The following is a 10,987-nucleotide window of genomic DNA, read 5'->3' on the forward strand; positions in this document are numbered from 1 at the left end:
TATTATTAAGGTGACTCAAGCTGAAGTAATTTCCAGCTGACATGATTAATCTCCCTCTAGCTCAGTTTTTCAACCTATAAAATGGGAATAATGAATCAGCCACTTTAAAAAAATAAACTTCCCGTTTAAGTAGCATGACACTTCAAAATATTCCTGTCAGTTTCAGATTCCCTGGCTTATAGCATTAGACCTTACCAATAAAGACAAAAATTACAGCATTGACTTCTCTGCACATACTTTGTTATTTACTTCACTTCACTATTTCACATTAGTTTATTTCATTACTCTCCTACACTGAGAAACTGTTCTGGGCATTCACATTCCAGAGTTAATCTGAATCCTATGATGCTTTTTATGTTTTTTCTGAGAGCTTCTCCAAGATCCATCCAGCCACCATTTCTGAATTTTGAGTGCACAAAAAGAGACATGCCTTTTTTTGTGAGGTCACATAACATATTCTCATATTACCCAGGTGATAAATGCAAGCATACAGCTCCCTGCTAAAATATATGTAACAGATATAGTACCTTATCTATTGTATATTTTCATTTGGTCATGCAATGGGTTCACCTTCACCTTATGATAATAAATTACATAACCTCAGTCATATCTTAACATTAAATAGCAGGACACAAATAAATCATTGTAATGACATTTTTTGTGCTGTGTAACTAATTTCAATTCTGGATCTCAAAGCCCTTTGCAAACACAAATTAATTAGTTCTAGGACCACATGAGATTAGTTCTAATATATTCTTAGAAATTATAACACAGGAATACCATGAAATTGATCATATATATATTCATTTGTCTAAAGGTTCAAAGAATCTAAAGCAGAGACTCAACAGGAAATGATCTTACCTGTAGAGAACACTGGCCAAGGTCTGGAAGCATTTTTCTCGGTTTGGGGCAGGGGGTGGGGGGTGGGGGGGAGCGGTAGTTTCTTGCATCTACCAGGAATGCTGCTGTACATCCTGCAATGAGCAGGAGAACCCTCCCAACAAAAAGTTATCTAGTGCAAAATGTCAGCAGTGCCAACGTTGAGATAATCTATAGAAATATGTTCTTTTTACAGCAAGGATAGGGCATGTCTTTGTATCTCCCACTTGGTTTAAAGATATTTCTTCAATTCATGAGTAAGGTGAGGAAAGGTGAAACAGGTGCACCAAGAAGTTAGCAGCCCAACCAGATCCAAATACCAATCCACTAACTACGAAACCTTAATCTATGAGAGGAACGGACATATGATGAGAGCACAATGGTCTCATAACCAACCAATCAGAGAATCGCAGAGAACTCTCTCCCCAAAATGACCAACTGATTTCACACAAAGAAAAACCTTTTCCATACAACCATCCTGTGTCCCTGCTCACAATCAGCTATTGCTATCAAATGCAGTTACTTATCTGAGGCCCAGAAACAGGAATGGAATGTGAGAGATGCAGGACAAACCATGCCTTTGCAAAGTTCTATTGACTGCAGGACAGGCAACCCCTGCAGGTTACAGTGCTCAGCATTTTTTGAAGAGGAGTAGGAGGTGAGTGGTTTAGAGGTGAGTGTTGGTGTGTATGTGTCATTTCCCCCAGTGCATTCCTTTCTGTCTCTTCTTATGTAAAATATTTGCCCACTTTTAGCTAAGGGATGTGAAAGTTGGGTATGAATTAATTTCTTACGTCGCCCCAAATCACCTCACCACCCCACCTTTCCTACATTCTCACCTGATTAAATGGGGAAATCAATTATACATTCCTGAGGAATGCCATAAAGAAAATTGGCAGTAATCGCAAAAGACTTCAAATATTTTGAACTTGGATATCTTATTCAAATAAAAAGAATATCTGACTTATTTATTATGTTAGTCCCCAGAGGATAAGGGAAGCTGCTAAAGAAATTGCTGGTCTGCACTCGATTCTAACCCATGAAAGGAAAGCTATTAGCACAACAAAAATGCAGAACCTTTGAGAAAAAGGTGTCCTATCATTTTAGAATCAGCACAGGAATTTTAGGCTTAGTCAGAAATATGCCTTGGAATTTCAGATGTCAGAAAATTCAGAAAAGATAAGTATGATACCATGTTGAGGATTCTGAAGATGACGAAGGCTCAAGAAGATTAGAAAGCTCTCAGAAATGCAATGTGACAGTAATTTGCAAATTATCCCAGTGATGAAAGAAAATTGAAAATATTCATATAAATAAATATGTTTTTCAGAGGAACTGAAGTTCTAAAGGACTTATATAAAAATGGCACCTTCAAATTAGGCTGAATGTCTACAAGGCTTTCAGAAAGGTTATTTGTCTGAACAAGGTAGCCTCAATTATCTCTGGTCTCTGGCTGGATTAAAAAGTTTAGAATTCTGTTTAAAAAGCTAAAAAATGATCATAATTCATCTAGAGATATAAATGAAGCTGATCTGGATAGGACTAAGATAAATCACAATACTGGCCAAAGGATGATAAGGCCCACAATTTCTAACTTCAACTTCTGTGTGTGACCAAAGGGAGAGATGTTTATTTGGTGCAAAATTTATATTTTGGGTAGCACATTATCTAATTTAACTTGCATGGTCAGTTTACTTGGACATCATAATTACATGTAATGCTGAATAGGGTGTGAGAACTTGTTGGTTTGTCCAGGTTAGTGTGATGCCCCAATATATCCCAGAGTAATTTGGGAGGAGAATAAAAAAGTATTTGTAAAGTCTCCTTAAAGAACTGGGAAAAAAGGAGGAAATATTCAACTTCCCCATCTGGGGAATTCCTGATCTTCTTGTAAGCAGGGGGGACAATTGATTCAACAAACTGAGTCCTCAATCTCGGAGCTCACACCTATGAAACTTATTCCCCCAAAGGAGAAGCTACTACTGACAATTATGCCTGAGTCACCCCTACAGAACCTTTTTTATTGCTAAGATGTGGCCTCTCTTTCTAAGCCAACTTGGCAGGTGAACTCACTCCCTCCCCGCTTATGTGGAACATGACTCTCAAGGGTGTAAATCTCCCTGGCAACATGAAACTGACTCCCAGGGATGAGCCGGGACCTGGGCATCATGGAGATGAGAAAGACCTTCTTGACCAAAAGGGGGAAGAGAGAAATGAGGCAAAATAAAGTCTCAGTGGCTGAGAGAGTTCCAACAGAGTCAAGAGGTTATCCTGGAGGTTATTCTTATGCATTATATAGATATCCCTTTTTAGTTTATGGTGTATTAGAGTGGATAGAGGGAAGTACCTGAAACTGTTGAACTGTATTCCAATAGCCTTGAATCTTGAAGAAACCTGTATAACTATAGAGATTTTACAATGTGACTGTGTGATCGTGAAAACCTTGTGTCTGACGCTCCTTTTATCTAGGATATGGATAGATGAACCAAAACAAATAAATAAGGATTAAAAAATAAATAATAGGGGGAGATAAAGGCTAAAAATTGGATAGATTCACATACTGTGGGTCAATGAGGAGTGTTAAGGGGATGGGATGTATGAGTTCTTTTTTTATTTATTAATTTTCTGGAGAGATGCAAATGTTCTAAAAATGATCATGGTGAAGAATACACAACTATGTGATGATATTGTGAGCCATTGAGTGCATAATATAGTTGGACTGTACATGTGTGGATATTTCTCAATAAAAATATTTTTAAAAATTTAGGACTGTGGTATGTTTTCCCAGATGAGGCCTAAAGCCTTTGAGGAAACCATGGAGGCTCATCTGTGTGGATTTGAATCAAAGAATAAATCATAGTCAAACAAATTGAGAACAGTAGTAAAAAGGAAAAAGTCTAAGATGACAGGGCATGAAGAGAAAAGTTTGGATTAAAAAACAGAATGTAAAGCGAACTTTCAACAAATTTCAAAGAATAGTTGTCCTGCAGGTCATGTTCTATGACCTCCATTCTATTAAGTTATAAATTAACAACAACAAAAAGAAAGTTTAAGAAATATTTGTAAACAAAAATTGCACTACTGTTTTGGAAAAAATAACATGTAAGAAGTAGGCAAGCTTTAAAAGAGAGACAACTCCTCTCAGGTACACAAATTAATATTACATAGACATTCCAAGAGATTCTACTTGCAAACTGGTTGGATTTCAGAAAGGTTGCTGGGTAAAATATCAACAAAATTAAAAATCCATAGTTTTCTTATATACTAGTAATAAAACATTTGAGTAGGTAATATTAAAATACACCTATTTTTTAGGTTTATTGCAACAAAACCTATAAGGTATCTAGAAACAAGTCCAGCAGGACACAGGTAAGCTCTTTATGGATAAAATAACAAACATTGTACCACATCAATGAATACCTAAATATATGGAAAGAGATACCATAGGGTATACTTCCTATCCTACCAAAGATTGGAAAATAACAATATCATAAGTGTTTCAATTTTCCCAACAAATTAAATGTAACTCCAATTAAAATCCCTAAAGATTTTTTTTATGGAACATGATAAATTAATCCTGAAATTCAGATTGACAAGCAAGGACTCAAGAACAGTGAAGATAGAAAGCTTAAAGTAGAAGAATCTTATTTTACCACACATTAGGATTTATTAGAAATATTTAGTAATTAAGATAGTGTCATATTGGCCAGATTGGCATATAGATTAAGTGAACTTTACAGAGAGCCCAGATACAGAACTATATGTTAAGCTTATATAAAAGCATAAAACTTGAAATATGACAGAAGTATCATTACAAATGTTATGGTGCCAGACTGAGTTATCAATCCAAAGAAAAGAGCTAGTTTCTTCACCTCACACAATACTTGAAAATCAATATCAGGGGTATAATACCTAAATGTTAAAAAGTTAAACTTGAAAATTTGAAGAAAAAGTAAGAAAATATTTTTCTGACCTCAGAATAGTTAAAAGATTACTTAAACAAGATTCTCAAAACACAAACCATAAAAAAAACTTCTAAATTTGATACATTAATTTAAAACAAAAGACACTTAAAGTAGAAACAACAGGCCACCTACTGGAAAATATAGTTGCAACCCAAATAACCTAAAAATAATTACTAATAATAATTAATATTAATACCTAATAACTCCTACATATCACTAAGAAAAAAAACACTCACTTGAATAGATGAAGATTATAAACGGCAAGTCATAGAAAAGAAAACTCAATGCTTTACAAATATATAAAAGAATGAATCTCACTAGTAAAAAAAGGTAAATGCAAATGAAAATAGTCAGAAGATAGCATTTTGCATCCACTGAAATTGCCAAAAATTAAAATCAATTGACACCAAAGCGTGGAAAGATGGAACATTCATATACTGAGACAGGAAATGTAAATTGTAAATTGTCCCTTTAGAATGCAACTTAGCAGCAACTAATAAAACTGAAGACAAACCCATCCAAGACTCAGCAATTTCACTCCTAGGTTTAGGACCTAAAGAAACTCTCCAATGTTTCCAAGCAGACATATAAGACATTGTTCATGATGACAAAACACCAGAAATAAACTACTGTCCATAAATAGGAGAAGAGATATAAAACAAGTAATTTTAAAAATTAATACAGGGTGGTGCAATGGTGGCTCAGTGGCAGAATTCTTACCTGCCATGCTGGAGACCCAGGTTTGATTCCCGGTGCCTGCCCATGCCAAAAAAAAATTTTTTTAATTAATACAATGGACTACTATACAGCTGTTAAGTGATAAAGAGTTAAATAACATGAATACATCTTTACAACAATATTGAACAACAAAAGAAAAATAGAGAGGTTGAACTTTTTAATCAAAACTTAAAACTTTGGGACTTCTAACACCATCAATAAAATGAAAAGATAATATCAACGTTAAATTTCTTGAACTTGATAACTATATTTAAGGTAGTTACATAAGTAAATATCTTTGTTCTTAGGGAATAGACATAGAAGTATTAAGTGTTCAAGAGGCATGTATATGATGTCTACAATCTATTCTCAGATGTTTAGAAAATAGATGATGATTGATAGATGAATGGATAGATATAAAGAACAACATGGCACATGTTGAAAACTGTTAAAAGTTGGATCTGGGAATATGAAAATATGAAATGGAGTCCTCTGTATGAGTTTTGTATTATTTTTGCAACTGTCCTATAAGTTTGAAATTATTTCAAAATAAAAAGTAATAAAAAAGAAATAAAGTGAAAAGACACACAAAATAGGAGATAATTTTTGCAAATCAACCATCTGATAAGGATCTTGTATCTAAAGGATATGAAGAACTATTACAACTCAAAAACAAAATGACTAATAACCCAATTTAAAAGTGGGCAAAGACTCTATAGACATCTTTCCAAAGAAGATATACAAACAGCTAACAAGCACATAAAAAGATATGCAATATCGTTGTCCATTAGGAAAATGCAAATCAAACCACAATGATATACCACTTCACACCCACTAGGATGGTTACAGTCAAACAGTCCCACAATAACAAATGTTGCAGGGACATGGAGTAATTTGAACACTTGTGCATGGCTCATGGGAATGCAAAATGATACAGCTGCTATAGAAGACAGTCTGGAAATTCCTCAAATGGGTAAAAATAGAATTACCACATAACTCAACAGTCTACTCCTAAGTATGTGTTCAAGAGAAACAAAAACATATGTCCAGGCAAAAATCTGTACACAAACATTCATAGCAGCATTTTTCATAACAGCCAAAAAGTGTAAACAACTGGAACAACTGTCAAGTGATGAATACATACGTAAAATGTAATATATCCATTCAAAAGAATATTATTTTGCATTGAAAACAAATAAGGTATGGATACATGCTACAACATGGATGAACCTTAAAATCATTATGCTAAGTGAAAGAAAACAATGACAAAAGGCTACATATTGACATATTGTATGATTCGATTTAAATGAAATATCCAGAATAGGAAAAATCTACAGAGACAGAAAGTAGATTGTCTAGGGATGGAAGTTGGGAGGAAACGAAGAGTGATTGCTAATGGGTATGGGGTTTCTTTTTAGGATAATAAGTGTACTAAAATTGCTCTAAAATGTCCTAAAATTGACTGTGGTAATGGTTGCACAACTCTATGATGTACCAAAAACCACTGATTAAACAGGTGACTTGCATGGGATGTGAATGATATCTCAATAAAACTGTTTAAAGGGATTGGGTAGGGGACAGTAAAGCCAGACGCAACGCAGTATCCTAGATTAGATACCAGTGACTTCTGGTTTCTAGCTCCTTCCCCTGGCTTTCTCTCTATGTCTGAATTTCTTCTGCTTATAGAGGACACCAGTAACTCAAGTAAGGGCACCCTCATTCGGTTGGGCCACACCTTAACTAAAAATAACATCTTCAAAAGGTTCTCTTTACAATGAATTCACACCCACAAGATGTAGATTAAGAACATGTGGTTTTGGAGGTGCATAGTTCAACTTGCCATACTGGGTGAGGGATATACAAGAACTGTCTGAACGATTTTTGCAACCTTTATGTAAATCAAACTTTTTCCAATTAAGAGATTATTTTAAAATATTGAGAAACAAATCCAGAATGATAAATTTATTATAATTCTAACAATATTTACAAACATGGGAAATCATATGTTGTGTGGGGACATGTGTTATCCTAGGATATAAAAATATTCATGGACATGATAAACACCAAATTCAGGACAGTAGTTACCTCTGGGCAGGAAGAAAAAGAAACAGGAGCTCAAAGATGCATAATATTTTGTATTTTAATTTTAAAAAATTCTAAGGCAAATATGACAAAATATTAAGATAATTTAAGGCTGGTGGTGTGCAGCCAGGCATTTGTCATATTATTCTTTATATGCCTTAATGTGTCTTAACTTTTTTAGCAAAAAGTATGAATTAGGAAAAGTTTCAGAACACCTTCCACTGGAAGAAGTAATGTTTGTGGGGTAGAAAAGACACGAAAAAATGATTGTATAAAATTAGGATTTGGTTGTGCAAAGTAACACATCACTGCTAAGAATGGTTATTGATTTACAAAAGGACACAAATATGTCATAACAGACCACTCAACTTTGTGGTTAGAAACCTCACAGCCTGAAATCATGTATGTGATGATCTTGGGCAAGCCATCCAATCTCTCCATCTCTTGGGTTCACATGGTAAAATAGAGATAATAATTGTGTCCCTCACATTGTGTTGGGGAATGAGATAATCCACACAGAGTAGTGATCTGTCCCTCCCCCCAACCCCATGGGACATTTGGCAATGTCTGGAGACATTTTGGTTGCCACAGAAAAGGGTGGGGATGCTACTGGCAACCAGTGAACAGAAGCCAGCGATGATGCTAAACATCCTACAAAGCACACACAGTCACCCAGAACAAAGAATTATCCTGTTCCAAATGTCAGTATTTGACAAACAAAATTGGGAAACTCTGATTTAGAATTTTTAATACAGCACCTAGTACATGGACTGAACCCTATGTTGTTAGCTGTCATATCATCATCATCATCGTCTAGCATAATGACAGAAGAGACCTGAGCACATTGGTTCCTAGATGTATCTTCCCTTCCCTTTGTAGTACTTGTTTAAATTGGCCCCAACCCATCCATAGGGCACCTGGGATGATTAAGCTTTGCCAGACACACCTCTGGAATGTGAGGTGTCATCTTTTCTCCTTTGCTTACAGCTCTGAGCTGCTCTTCCCTTCCTCTCTGCTGTCATTTCTTATTTCCACTTTGCAGCTGCATTAATTAACCCTGGAAAATGTTTTAGGCTTCCATTGACAGACAGGACGCTTGCTTTCAAAAACAAAGTTGTGTCGTTATGAAGCCTCAGCTGCATACCTCGGCAAAACAGACTTCGGAAAAGAGCCGCGCTGGGCAAACAGCGGCAAATTATCCGCTGTTCACCTTGGGCTGCCTTTAAAAAGAAAACATTTTTAAAGGACAGAAAGACAAAGACAAAACAAAGAGTAGTCAGATAAACTTTGTACCAAAAACGGGGTTAGTAGAAGACCGGTTGGTCCAGGCTCACTGAGACGGCAGGTGGGGTGATGGGAAGGTATTGAGAACCATGAGAAAGTTCCTCCTCTTTACAGACCCAATATTTCAGCTGCGGGGCGAGGATGAAGTATGTCAACTGCCTCCCACATTGGATGCTGTGTAAGTCATGTAATCAGTTAGCCCCCATTTTCCATAAAGAGATGCCTTTCTCTATAAAGCAACAGCAAATCTTATAGTCAAGAGTGCCATCCCCTCAAAAAAGAGCATTTAGGACAATAAATGAAAATGATGGGCTTTATAATCTTAAAAGAGTATTTTCATCTCTTGTTTCCTGACTTTTCTCATAAATTGCAATGCAGAGCAACCCACAGGATTGGGCCTATGAATTTTGATTAAATAATTTTCCACTGAGATAGAAATATTAATGTACTCTGGGTTTTAAAAGATAAATCTTAGAATCATCTCAGTGTCAGTAAAGCTTTTAATTCTGAAACAAATGGCCTTTCCACAGAGAGTTCTCCTTCTCTACTCCTTTCTCTAGCTCCTTGTTTCTAGAGCTGGATGTTAGGAGAAGGCCCCTGGGCCGAGACCACATTGACCCCTACTCACCACGAGAAAATAATTCCCTCAAAGTATTCACAGATTCCCCAAGGAGAAAAGTCTGACAGGCTAATAAAGAAAGGCACAGAAACTCAATTTATAAATGAGTACATTGAAGGAATGAAGTTAGGAAAGGGGGAGAAGGGGGGGAAAGTATCTGAGTGAGGGTGAGGCCAGTGTCAAGGTGGAGAATCTACCTCTTCAATCCCAAGTCCTGCATGTGTACTCTCCCACAGTCAGAGCTGAAGTGAACCTGGGACCACAAGAAGCTCTCCTGGGATTCACACTCAAGGGGATCACTAAACAGAGCTGGTAAATTCATGTGGGGCTCTCCCTGTTTCTGGGACAAGTACCGAGTGGACTCTACATGGTACATTCATTTTGGTACCTTTATCTCCCCCTGTTTTGCCTATGAATATTCTCATATTGCCTATGAATTTCCTGGTCAAGAATTGTCTCTTAACTTTTTTCTTTTATTTTTTCCTTTCTTTTTTCTTTTCTTTTTTCTTTTATTCTCCAGAGTACTGAGCACACTGATAGCCAAAACACTTAATAAATATGTAATGAAATTGGATTGAATTGACAAACATCACATGGCCTGGATTTGTTTCACATTATGCACGTGCATGAGTGTGAGAGAACACAGATGTGTTTAGGGGAGGACAAAGGAAGAGATAAGGTCAATCTTCCCAGTAGGGCCATAAATCTATAATTAAGTGTCAGATTTCCATGCCCATACTCTCTGGCATTAGGCCCCCTCCTCTGGAAAATGGGGAGATTTTGACTGATTGAGGGAGTCAAGAAGGGCAGTGGGAGGCAATGGAGGGAATCAAAGCAAGTTGCCTTCACTGCCTCTTCTTCTTCATTTCTTTCCAGGGTTCCAACCTGCATTTCCTCATGCCTCCTTTAGAGGCATCTTTGCGGTGGTAGGCTGAACAATATCCCCTGAAAAATATCCACATCTTAATCCCTGACACACCACAAAAGAAAATTAAGGTTGCTAATCAGTTGACCTTAAAGTGGTGAATTAAGGTTGCTAATCAGTTGACCTTAAAGTCAGAATATCTAGGTAATCCAAATGGGCCCAATATAATCACAAGAAGGGAGACAGAAGTGAAGTCAGAGTCAGAGAGAGATTCAAAGATGCTATACTGCTGGCTTTGGAAGAGTAAGGAAGGGTCCATAAGCCAAGGAATACAGGCAGCCTTTAGAAGCTGAGAAAAGCAAGGAAACAGATTCTGTCCTTTAACTTCTGAAGGAATGCAGCCCTACCAGCATCTTGATTTTAGCCCAGTGAAACTCGTTTTGGACTTAACTCCAAAACTATAAAATAAAACATTTGCATTGCTTTAAGCCAGTAAGTTTGTGGTAATTTGCTACAGCAGCAATGGTAAACTAATATATTTGCTAACCCATGAAATTCACCATGTCCACCATGTGG

At 36.4% G+C, this 10,987-nt stretch overlaps 1 long non-coding RNA gene across 1 annotated transcript; it reads left to right on the forward strand.

The window, feature by feature from the left end:
- Positions 1 to 1,319: 1,319 nt before the first annotated feature.
- LOC143662588 (uncharacterized) lies at positions 1,320 to 9,879 on the forward strand. The gene is made up of 3 exons (XR_013165442.1): positions 1,320 to 1,537; positions 9,042 to 9,105; positions 9,783 to 9,879. It is a non-coding gene; the product is annotated as an uncharacterized LOC143662588 (long non-coding RNA).
- The last annotated feature ends 1,108 nt before the right edge of the window (positions 9,880 to 10,987 follow it).

The sequence above is a fragment of the Tamandua tetradactyla genome, chromosome 18 (assembly GCF_023851605.1).
Source record: "Tamandua tetradactyla isolate mTamTet1 chromosome 18, mTamTet1.pri, whole genome shotgun sequence".
Classification (NCBI taxonomy): Eukaryota; Metazoa; Chordata; class Mammalia; order Pilosa; family Myrmecophagidae; genus Tamandua; species Tamandua tetradactyla.